Source organism: Manis javanica, chromosome 12 (assembly GCF_040802235.1).
Source record: "Manis javanica isolate MJ-LG chromosome 12, MJ_LKY, whole genome shotgun sequence".
NCBI classification, from domain to species: domain Eukaryota; kingdom Metazoa; phylum Chordata; class Mammalia; order Pholidota; family Manidae; genus Manis; species Manis javanica.
The window spans coordinates 59,969,118-59,981,984 of NC_133167.1; the positions used below are offsets into that span (position 1 = coordinate 59,969,118).

Genomic DNA, 12,867 nt, shown 5'->3' on the forward strand with positions numbered 1-12,867 from the left:
AATGCAAACTTCCAAGGCTGACCCAGAAAGAAACAGAAAATCTGAATAGACCAATTACCAGCAAAGAAACTGAATTGGTAATCAAAAAACAACCTAAGAACAAAATCCCTGGGACAGATGTTTTCACTGCTGAATTTTATCAAACATTTGGTGAAGACCTAATACCCATCCTTCTTAAAGTTTTCCAAAAAGTAGAAGAGGAGGAAATACTCCCAAACTCATTCTATGAGGCCAACATCACTCTAATACCAAAACCAGGCAAAGACATCACAACAAAAGAAAATTACAGACCAATATGCCTGGCAAAATTACTCTACAAAATATTCCCAAACCGAATTCAAAAATACGTCAAACAGATCATCCATCATGATCAAGTGGGATTCATCCCAGGGATGCAAGGATGGTACAACATTCAAAAATCCGTCAATATCATCCACTACATCAACAAAAAGAAGGACAAAAACCACATGATCATCTCCTTAGATGTTGAAAATGCATTTGACAAAATTCAACATCCACTCATGATAAAAACTCTCAACAAAATGGGTATAGAGGGCAAGTACCTCAACATAATAAAGGCCATATATGACAGACCCTCAGCCAACATTATACTTAGCAGTGAGAAGCTGAAAGCTATTCCTTTAAGATCCAGACAAGACAAGGATGCCCACTCTCCCCACTTCTATTCAACATTGTACTGGAGGTTCCAGCCACAGCAATCAGATAATACAAAGAAATAAAATGCATCCAGATAGGCAAAGAAGAAGTCAAACTGTCCCTGTTTGCAGATGACATGATATTGTACATAAAAACCCTAAAGAATCCACTCCAAAACTACTAGATCTAATATCTGAATTCAGCAAAGTTGCAGGATACAAAATTAATACAAAGAAATCTGTTGCATTCCTATACACTAATGATGAACTAGCAGAAAGAGAAATCAGGGAAACAATTACAATCACAACTGCATCAAAAAGAATAAAATATGTGGGAATAAACCTAACCAAGGAAGTGAAGGACCTATACCATGTAAACTACGGGACACTCTTAAGAGAAATTAAAGAGGACACTAATAAATGAAAATTCATCCCATGCTCTTAGCTAGGAAGAATTAATATTGTCAAAATAGCCATCTTGCCTAAAGCAATCTACAGATTCAGTGCAATCCCTATTAAAGTACCAACAGCATTCTTCAGTGAACTAGAGCAAATAGTTATAAAATTCACATGGAATGATAAAAGACCCCAAATAACCAATGCCGTCCTGAGAAGGAAGACTAAAGTGGGGAGGATCTCGCTCCCTGACTTCAAGCTCTACTACAAAGCCACAGTAATCAAGACAATTTGTTACTGGCACAAGAACAGACCCATAGACCAGTGGAACAGAATAGAGAGTCTAGATATAAACTCAAGCATATGTTGTCAATCAATATACGATAAAGGAGCCATGGAAATGGGGAAATGACAGCCTCTTCCACAGTTTGTGTTGGCAAAACTGGATAGGTACATGTAACAGAATGAAAGTGGATTACTGTCTAACCCCGTACACAAAAGTAAACTCAAAATGGATCAAAGACCTGAATGTAAGTCATGAAACCATAAAACTGTTAGAAAAAAATATAAGTAAAAATCTCTTGCACATAAACATGAGCAATTTCTTTATGAGCGTATCTCCCTGGGCAAGGGAAACAAAAGCAAAAATGAACAAGTGGGACTATATCAAACTAAAAAACTTCTGTACAGCAAAGGATACCATCAGTAGAACAAAAAGGCTTCCTACAGTATGGACTAGCATATTCATAAATGACTTATCTGTTAAGGGGTTGTCATCCAAATTATATAAAGACCTCCTGCACCTCAACAAACAAAAAGCAAATAAGCCTATTAAGAAATGGGCAGAGGAGCTGAACAGATACTTCTCCAAAGAAGAAATTCAGATGGCACACAGACACATGAAAAGATGCTCCACATCGCTAGTCATCAGAGAAATGCAATTTAAAACCACAATGAGATATCACCTCACACCAGTTAGGATGGCCAACATCCAAAAGACACACAAGAACAAATGTTGGCAAGGATGTGGAGAAAGGGGGACCGTCCTACATTGCTCGTGGGAATGTAAACTAGTTCAACCATTGTGGAAAGCTCTGTGGAGGTTCCTCAAAAGACTAAAAATAGAAATACCATTTGACCTGGGAATTCCACTCCTAGGAATTTACCCTAAGCATGCAGTTTGAAAAAGACATATGTACCTCTTTATTTATCACAGCCCTATTTACAATAGCCAAGAAATGGAAGCAACCTAAGTGTCCATCAGTAGATGAATGGACAATTTGTACATTCATGATGTACATCCATCAGTAGATGAATGGACAATGTGGTACATATACACAATGGAATATTATTCAGTCATAAGAAGAAAACAAATCCTACCATTTTCAACAACATGGATGGAGCTAGAGGGTATTATGCTCAGTGAAATAAGCCAGGGAGAGAAAGACAAGTACCAAATGATTTCACTCATCTGTGGAGTATAAGAACAAAGAAAAAACTGAAGGAACAAAACAGAAGCAGACTCAGAGAACCCACGAATGGAGTAACAGTTACCAACGGGAAGGGGACTGGGGAGGGTGTGTTGGAAGGGAGGTATAAGGGTGAAAATGGAGAATTACAAGTAGCACACATAATGTGGGGGGGGGGGAACAGGGGATGGCAGTATATACAGAGAAGACAAGTAATGATTCTATAGCATCTTTCTATGCTGATGGATGGTGAGTTTAATGGGGTATGTGGGGGTGATTTGATAATAGAGGGAGTCTTGTAACCATAATGTTATTCAAGTAATTGTACCTTAATGATATAAAAATAAAAATATTAAAAAATAACTGTGCAACTACAAAGGACGCCGAATAGGCAAAGGAATCCTGAAAAGGAATAAACCTGGGGAGGATTATTCTCACTGACTTCAAGCTCTAATACAAAGCCACAGTATCAAGACAATTTGTTACCGGCACAGGAACAGACCCATAGATCAACGGAACAGACTTGATAGCTCAGATATAAATCCACATATATTGTGCCAGTTAATATACAATAAACGAGCCATGGATATACAATGGGGAAATGACAGCCTCTTCAACAGCCAGTGTTGCCAAACTGGACAGCTACATTTAAGAGAATGAAACTGGATTGCTGTCTAACTCCATAAACAAAAGTAAACTCAAAATGGATCAAAGACGCAAGTCATGAAACCATAAAACTCTTACATGAAAATATTGGCAAAACTCTCTTGAATATAAACATGAAAATCTTCATCATGAACACATCTACATCTCCCTGGGCAAGGGAAACAAAAGCAAAAATGAACAAGTGGGACTATATTAAACTAAAAAGCTTCTGTACAGCAAAGGACACCATCAGTAGAACAAAAAGGCATCCTACAGTATGGGAGAATATATTCATAAATGACATATCCAATAAGGGGTTGACATCCAAAATATGTAAAGAGCTCACGCACCTCAACGAACAGAAAGCAATAATCCATTTAAAAAATGGGCAGAGATTCTGAACAGACACTTCTCCAAAGAAGAAATTCAGATGGCTGACAGGCACATGAAAATATGCTGCACATTGCTAATCAGAAAAATGCAAATTAAAACCACAATGAGATATCACCTCACACCAGTTAGAATGGCCACCACCATCCAAATTACAAACAACAATAAATGTCTGTGAAGATGTGGAGAAAAGGGAACCCTCCTACACGACTGGTGGGAATGTAAATTGCTTCAACCATTGTGGAAAGCAGTATAGAGGTTACTCAAAAAACTAAAAATAGAAATACTGTTTGACCCAGCAATTCCACTCCTAGATGTTTACCTTAAGAATGCAGTTTCCCAGTTTGAAAAGGACATATGCACCCCTATGTTTATCGCCACACTGTTTACAATAGCCAAGAAATGGAAGCAACCTAAGTGTCCATCAGTAGATGAATGGATAAAGAAGAGGTGGTACATATACACAATGGAATGTTATTCAGCCATAAGAAGAAAACAAATCCTACAATTTGCAACATGGATGCAGCTAGAGAGTATTAGGCTCGGTGAAATAAGCCAGGCAGAGAACGACAAGTACTAAATGATTTTACTCCTGTGTGGAGTATAAGAACAAAGCAAAAACTGAAGGAACTAAACAGCAGCAGACTCACAGAACCCAAGAATGGACTAATAGTTAGCAAAGGGAAAGGGACTGGGGAGGTTGGGTGGGAAGTGGGGAATAAGAAGTATTATGATTAGTATACATAATGTAAGGTGGGTGCACAGGGAAGGCAGTATATCACAGAAAAGAAGAAGTAGTGATTCTATATCATCTTACTACACTGATGGACAGTGACTGTAATGGGGTGTGTCGTGGGGACTTGATAACGGGGGGTCTAGTAATCATAATATTGCTCATGTATTTGTATATTAATGATACCAAAAAAACGATAGGCAAAACAAGAGAAAACAAAAAGAAATGGGACTACATCAAAATAAAAAGCTTCTGTACAACAAAGGACACCATCAGCAGAACAAAAAAGCATCCTACAGTATGGGAGGATATGTTCTTAAATGACGTATCTGATAAAGGCTTAACACCCAAAATATATAAAGAGCTCACATGCCTCAACACCGAAAGAGCATATAACCCAATTAAAATATGGGCAGAGGACCTCAGCAGACTCTTCTCCAAAGAAGAAATTCCGATGGCCATTAGGCCCATGGAAAAATGCTCCCCATGGCTGATTATCAGAGAAATGCAAATTAAAACCACAATAAGATAGCACCTCACACCAGTTAGGATGGCCAAAATCTAAAAGAAAAGGAACAACAAATGCTAGTGAGGATGCAGAGAAAGGAACCCTGCTACACTTTTGGTGGGAATGTAAATTTGTTCAACCATTGTGGAAAGCAATATGGATGTTCCTCAAAAAACTGAAAATAGAAGTACCATTTGAGCCAGGAATTCCAATCCTAGAAATTTACTGAAGGAAATAAGATCCCAGATTCAAAAAGACATGTGCACCCCTATGTTTATCGCAGCACTATTTACAATAGCCAAGATGTAGAAGGGAGCTGAGTGTCTAGCAGTAGATGAATGGATAAAGAAGATATGGTACATATACACAATGGAATATTATTCAGTCATAAGAAGAAAAATCCTACCATTTGTGACAACATGGGTAGAGCTAGAGGGTATTATGCTCAGTGAAATAAGCCAGGTGGAGAAAAACAAGTACCAAATGATTTCACTCATTTGTGGAATATAACAACAAACAAAACTGAAGGAATAAAACAGCAGCAGACTCACAGACTCCAAGAAGCCACTAGCAGTTAACAAAGGAAAAAGGTTGGGTATGATGAATTGGGGGAGAGGGAGAGGTGTTTTAAGGGGCATTGTAATTAGCATGCAAAATATACGTAGGTCACGGGGAATGCACTCTAGCAAAGAGAAGGCAAGTCCTGACCCTATCGCGTCTTTCTCTACACTGATAGACAGTGACTGCTATGGGGTGATGGGGAGTGGGGGAGACTTGATAATATGGGTCAGTGTTGAAAACACAATGTTGCTCATGTGGAACCTTCATAAAGTTGTGTATCAATGATACCTTAATTAAAATAAAATAATAATAAATTGGTCAGTGTGGTAGTTATAGGCATGTGTTCATTTTGTGATATGTCATCAAGCTGTATACTTATGTATATTACACTGAGTATATGTTAAACTTCAGTATAACAAGGTTGATCTTATTTGACCTCCAAAGCACTATCTTCTGCTGGATCAGTTGAATCTCTAATATAGATTTTTCCTTTCCTGCTTTGATTTTGGTTTCCTTAAAAATCTTTCTTAGTTCATCAATTCCTCATCTATTTTTTTCTAACCTTAGTCTGTTCTCTCTTTATTACCTCATGTCTCTGTTCCATAGATGCTTTATCTTTTTCCATTTTGCTAAGTATGCCATATAATTAAGAGTGTTTTCTTTATGTGTTTGTTTTCTTCAAGACTCTTCTTATTTAGTAATCTTTTAAAAGAAAAATCAGATGTGTGGGCTCTCCACCACCTTTGTTTTTCCTTGAAAATTGTGAAATCCACTCAAACTTACTTAATGGAACCATAAAACAGTTGCCTTCTTGTCCTTAATATTGATCAAATCCTCTGCTGCAAACTATACCTCAATAATGAATTTGTGTCCATTCTTGTTTCCACTTTATAAGCTGACTACAGCTAGGAACATTGGTACATTAAGTTCTCACTATATACTTTAGTAAATTACATAACTGAAAACCCTCAAGTAGCAACATAGATTTTATCCAGGTCATTGCTAGAATTGGTTTATCATTTTAACTTTTGGTGGACACACACACACACACACGGACACACACACACACACACACCCGAGCCATGCAGGGCAACAATTTTCTGGGAGTTTTAGTCACTGAGGTATGTAGAAAGATGGTAGTCAGGAATCAGTACTCTGGTCTCTATAAATAGCAGCATTCATCTTGTAGAGTAACAAATGCTTAATATTCTGATTGTGGCAGATCATAAATATCAAGTTAGAATATATAATGAAGGTCTTTTTCATGAGAGAAAGCCTAGATTGGCCTTTCTCAATTTGAGATACGTAAAGGGGATGTTCTGGGTTTGGAACAGGTAGAGGCTGTATTTGTGGACTTCTCGCCAGACTATTTTGAGCTGGAGGCCTTGCCCCCTTTCATTTGCTCTGAGGGCATCATTGATTTTGTGTATGAAAGCCACCTACCTGGCGTAAGTTAGTTCATCTGGGTGTCAGCATCAGGTACTAGGATAGTGGGTTTGGCTAGAGGGAAGTTTCAGACTTGGAAGCTATAGTTATTACAGAGTAAGAGTGACTCACCTGATAAATTGCTAAGTCTATCCGTTTAGCCATCAAATTTTAGGATTACATATGGTGGGCAGAGAATAGATGACATCTTCCCTTACCCCTCACCCTGTGAATATACTTCTCTTTTCCTATTATAAAGATAATCTTTATTAATTAAAAATAAAGCAGCATTACATCTATAGCTTTTCTTCTTTCTTCCTAATTACAACCCTTAAATAGAATTCGTGCCTCATATCGAATTTACCGAGTATCATAATTCCTCCAGGTGGTAAAGATACCTCGAGACAAGTGCTGGGCATAGAAGCCACAGGGCATAAATCTGCAAAGTAGTAAAAAGCTAACCTTTTCAAACAATATGGCTTCTCTCTCACTTACCAACTTTACATTTCCCTGTATGGCCCTGGAAGATGACTGGTTAGCCAGAGACGGGTAAGATTCCTCAAGGGAGGAACAACCTAAGACAGGCACAGTCGCAGGGGGGCCATCAGGTGAGAATTTGGGGATCAACAGAGGTGAGGCTCAGAACCTCACCCCCCCTGCTTTGAGAGAAATCTTCTGCATCCGTGGATGTCTTGCTGCCCTTGTCTAGCCTGGATTAATACTTAGTCAATAGGCACACACCTGATCATCTGATCATCTACATTTGCCCTCTTACAGCACTAAACTATGTTTTCTGCCTTTATCTTGCATCTACCTACCACTTCAGCATTTTATTAAAAATAAAAACAATAATAACAATAGAGGGAGAAATGTGGGATCAACATATAAATCAAGTACAAAAATCAAACGAATATTCATATTTGACCTGATTGTTTATAGGTCATAATGCGTGATCAAAACCGAAAGTTTCTGTGATGAATGCCCTTGTACTGTTCACCATGTAAGAATTTATTCACTATGTAAGAATTCGTTCACCATGTAAGAACTTGTTCGTTATGCTTCAGAAGATTGGAGACTGACGAGAATTAGGCTTAAGATGGATTAATGATTGTACATTGAGCATTGACCCCCTATACTGAATTTTATTGTTGTTAACAACCATTTGATCAATAAATATGAGAGATGCCCTCTCAAAAAAAAAATAAAAATAAAAATAAAGCAGCATTATAGTTTTAAAAAAGAAGGCATAAAGGGAAAGTCTCTCTGGAATCCAGTCTTCTAGAGATTTCTGTTGCTAACAATTTGTATGGCATCTATTCTGTTTTGTTATTTGAGTACATTTACTTATATGTATTATATATAGTTTCAGAACCACAAATGGAATCACATGCATTCTGCCATAAGTAATAATATTTAATATCTATAGGTATTTACTGTGTACCTGAAACTATGGCAATCACTGTACATGTATTTCTCATTTAATCCTCAGAATCACCACATGTTGAATTACAGTTATTTTTCCAGTTTTATAGAAACAAACTTAGAGAAGTTAAATAACTGCCCCAGAGTTATTACAGCTAGAAAGTGGCAGAACCAGGATTTGAGTCCAAATCTGTTTGACAACAAAATCCATAGTCTTAACTTTATTCCATTGTTCTGAGCCTGCTTTTTTTTTTTAACTTAGCAATGTATTTGGACATTTCCCATGAAAATCTGTATAAATGGATACAAATGGGTAAATTCTGTTCTATGAATGCCCCATTATTAATTACCAAATCTCTAATTTATCAGTTTTTAGGTTGTTTCTAATTTATACCTCTCTTCTTGTGCTAGTATCACGCTCTTCTAATTTTACTGTGGCTTTATGGCTTATTTTAATATATAGTAAGGCAAATCACATATTTTTCTCTCAACATTTTTCTCAAGCAGTTCATTCTTTTCAGTAATGATATATTCAGTTAATACTGTTCTCCAACATACCTGTTATGATTATAACTAGAATTGTGTTAATAAACATCATAGTGGCTAGAATTTTTATCAGCATGATGTTAATCAGGATAAATGAATTTTGAGTCCAAGGTCTGGCTGAAGCAAGTTTCATGTCAGTGTCTCTGAACCTCAGGTCTAGAGTCCATGGACTTGAGCATTTACTTAATTGGCTGTTGTTGGGGCATTTGAGTCACATATTGCCAGAGTCACTCACAACCAGGGTTCTTGGATTTTTGGCTCATGAATCCCTTTTAAAAGCATTTGAAAGATAGATACTATCATCCCACAAAGGCATGTAATCATAGAATTTTCAATACAGTTTTATGGATCCACTCACGGATCATAGGTTAATAATTCCTCCTGTGGGAACTGAAGAACACCAAAATAGAGAAGTCTAGTAAGTAGTCTTTGAAAATATACTAAATAACTGGCTTATGTTATTATATGTAAAGAAAAATAATACTTTTGTGATGCATGGATTAAATCATATCTTGTTCTCCAAAAGTAAGGATATTGAATTTCCCTGACAATGTTGGAATGAGAATGAGAACTTTGAATAACAACACTGGGATTGCCTAGGCTAAACAAGGAGCAATTAGAAAGGCAGGAAGAAAGACAAATAGGCCACAGAGATTGGACAGAACATGAATTTTTGAGTCAGATGTGATTGGGAATCTCATCTCTGCCACTTGATAGCTATGGAAATTTAGCCTAGTCACAAGTCTTCCAAGTCTAAGTACATTACAGCTATTATTAAAAACAACAATAATAAAATGCATTTTTTAAAAAAGCATTTCTAAAGTAAATGTGAGATTGTCAGTAAGTCAAAGTAAAAGAGCAAGGTGCTGTATTCAAGATGAATTTGGATTAAGTTTCTTTGCAGTTAAAATGTTGTTATTCAGCAAAAACTAGTTCTTAGAGAATGTTAAGACTAGAAGCCTGAATTGAAATTTCACTAAGAAAGCCCATGTTGTTGGTAACATTCAGAAATTTAAGGAAAAGGACTGAAGAACAGCTATTCAGATTGGAGAAGATATACATGGGCTTTAAAGGAGTACCCAAGAGAATATATTCCCATTTTGTAGCTCAGTGGTATTTAATCTTTCAGCAATCATAATGACAATGGCAAAACTCAACATTTATTGAGAACTGACTCTGTGCCAAGAACTATGCTAAACACCTTCTATGCATTATCTCTTTTGATCTTCACAACATTAAGTAGGTAGTATCGTCTGTATTAAGCCCTCACCTCATGAAAGCAGTACAACCAAGAATTTCAAATGACCAGAATTTTTGCATAATCTCCATCATATACAGAATTTATTTTGAAAATGAGGAATTTGTTAAAGTTATCAAAACAGCCCTTGTCTTACATCTTTATTTCTAGATAGTGATGTTACTTAAATATGAAATCCTAAAGTAACTTCTGATGAATCAGCATTAAAGCATTTTTGTTTTATTTTGTATTTTCTTATTGTGTTCTAATTTGCTAAAAATAGATTATGTAATAGACTTTTTTTTCAGTTAACTATATTCAGTTAACTGGAACCTTTATTGTTCTCATCATAATTATTATTGTATGTGTTTATATATACTAGAATAAGGAAAAATTCAATTTGAGTATTATGTACAAATGAGTCCAGGCGTTTTCTTTCATCTGATTAGAACTCTTTTCAGATAAAGAACTAATAGTTAATTTTTACTTTATGTAAGAAAAATATCACATTGCCTATACCATATAATGATCATTTACGTAAGGTAATCTTATCGGAAAGCAATCTATTTTTGATTTGTCTTAAGTGAAATGTGCATCTTTCAGTAAGGTGTCTTCTTAGCTGTTAAGTCTTTTGTGAGGATAATTAAGAGAGTACACTAGGTACAAAATAAAATATTTTAAATTTTAAAATATTTTTACTTTCAACTATTCAAAAAATTGGTTATAATCTATACATTTTTCTTAGAAGAATTTGAATGTGGATTTAATGAATCTGTTGTTTGAGAGCTTTAATTATGAGTTTTGAGTGCTTCTAATTTGTAATATAGTAATATTGTAATATCATACAATATTATTATTGTAATTTGTAATATTGGTGTGAGGGTGGTAAAAATAATGCCTAAAAAAGCTTTTGTGGTAAGATTTCTATGTCTGAAGTGGTGATCTGGCTAATTTAAAATGAAAGAAATACTGAAATTCCTTCACTAGTGATCAGCATTTATTGAAGTCTTTCAGTTTTGTAAAAATGTTTATAGTTACAGAAGTATTTTATACTTTTTATAAGATTAAATTTGATTTGCTTCCTTCGTTTTGGTTTGACTTTATTTTCTTCTCTTTTCTTTCTTTAATTGAAAAAGCTAATGGAACCAAATATAAGATACAGTACCACTGTTTTCTCCCTTTTTTGTATAATCTTGTTGCGTGTCTCTACATAAGCTGTTCTGGCCACTCATCATAGTAACCAGCTGGGCCATTTCACCTGCTGGAGCCATTAAAGAGGACTCTCTCCCCCTAGATTAATCCCCTCCGACATTAGTTTTCTGCACTGACAACTGGAGCAGGCATTCAGAATTTGCAGGTGGCCAGTGTGACGCACATAATTGCCTACAATTTTAGGCAATGAATAAAAATGGTCTACATTACTTGTCAAAGGTTGTATATGCAGTGCCAAGTGAGATCTATGGGAAGCCTTTTAGGGTTTAAAGAACAGTTAATAGCAAGGCTGCACAGGGCTTTTTTAATCATAATGCATTTGTAATATAGCACTTTGATCTTCTCCTTGTAGGAAATGGTGTTACATTAGCCACTTTTAAACATTTATGAGTGAAATTCAGTTATAGAAGAGTAAAAGTGATTATTCTTAAGCAGAACATGTTAGATTTCATTAAAAGTTTTCAGCTTGCCCCTTTCTTGTTAAAATCTGTGGGAAGTCTTTTTCCTGGAGGGTTTCAAATCAGGATCTAAGGACACAGGGCTTTTTCCTTATTTTTCCTGTCAGTAACAGCAAGATTTGGAAGGAAGTTATACTAAATATTGAGGTAATTTATACAAATGGATATTTATAGAAGAATAACTGATTTATTTAAAGTAAAATAATGAAAAGCAAGAAATCTATTACTACTAATTGTGTATTACAATAAATTTTGAGAAATATGTATTTAAAACATATCCATAAATTTAACAACAACAACAAAGAATACAGATGACTCTCAAATGCACTTCTTCTGGGAAAGCCAAGTTTGACCTTACAGACCCAAGCGCCTTTTATTAACACCTGCCTGTAAGGAGAACCCTGCCACACGCAGCTTTTAGATTCAGAACCACAAAACTGATGAGGAAAGACTTGAAGGGTTCAGTTTGTGTCACTTGCTGTTTGCCGTTTCCATTTCACAGATGATTAATCTTTCTGTGAAGAAAAGCTAGAGAAACAAAGCACGTTGGGCTCTTCCTGCAGTTACTCCTTCTGAATGCACACTAGCTTGCTAACTAAAAGGCCTTTAGATTTCCAGCAGAGAGAGATGTTCTGAAAGTGAATGCAGCTGGTTGGAGGTCACCAGGGCAGGGCTCTCGCCATTGTGTAATGGAGGCTTTGGCAGGTTGGGGTTGGGGGGAGGTGTTGGAGCAGGGACTGGAGGAGTACGCAAGAGAGAAGGTATTGGCAAAAAATTAATTCAGAATAAAAAGCATTGTGGTCAGCTGATTTAATGTTTTGGAGGATAGGTCATCAATAATAGTCTCGATTTTGTCTATTTTTTTCTTCTTTCTAAGGAAAAAAATTATAATGTAGTTCTCGCTTAGTATCCCCCCCTCACACCAGTTCCTAATAACATGTTAATCTTCCAAGTGGCATCACTAGGTAATGTTGAAATATTTACTCTTGTAGTCTTTGGTGTATTTGAATTATCTTAAAATTTTTAAGACAATAAATTTGCTAGTATTCCAAATTGTATATATTAAAATTTTAATGCCATACAGTTCCATTAGCACTTGACTTTTTAATGAGATACTGAAAATACTTACATGTGACTTAGTTCCCTTTCACTAAAAAATTGACTTTTTTTATTTTGAGGATTTGGACACTTTTAATATTTAGTATTCTA

At 35.9% G+C, this 12,867-nt stretch overlaps 1 protein-coding gene across 4 annotated transcripts in view; it reads left to right on the forward strand.

The window, feature by feature from the left end:
* The window catches only part of OLA1 (Obg like ATPase 1), a 226,945-nt gene that overhangs the window by 153,436 nt on the left and 60,642 nt on the right, over positions 1–12,867 (forward strand). The window lies entirely within an intron of this gene.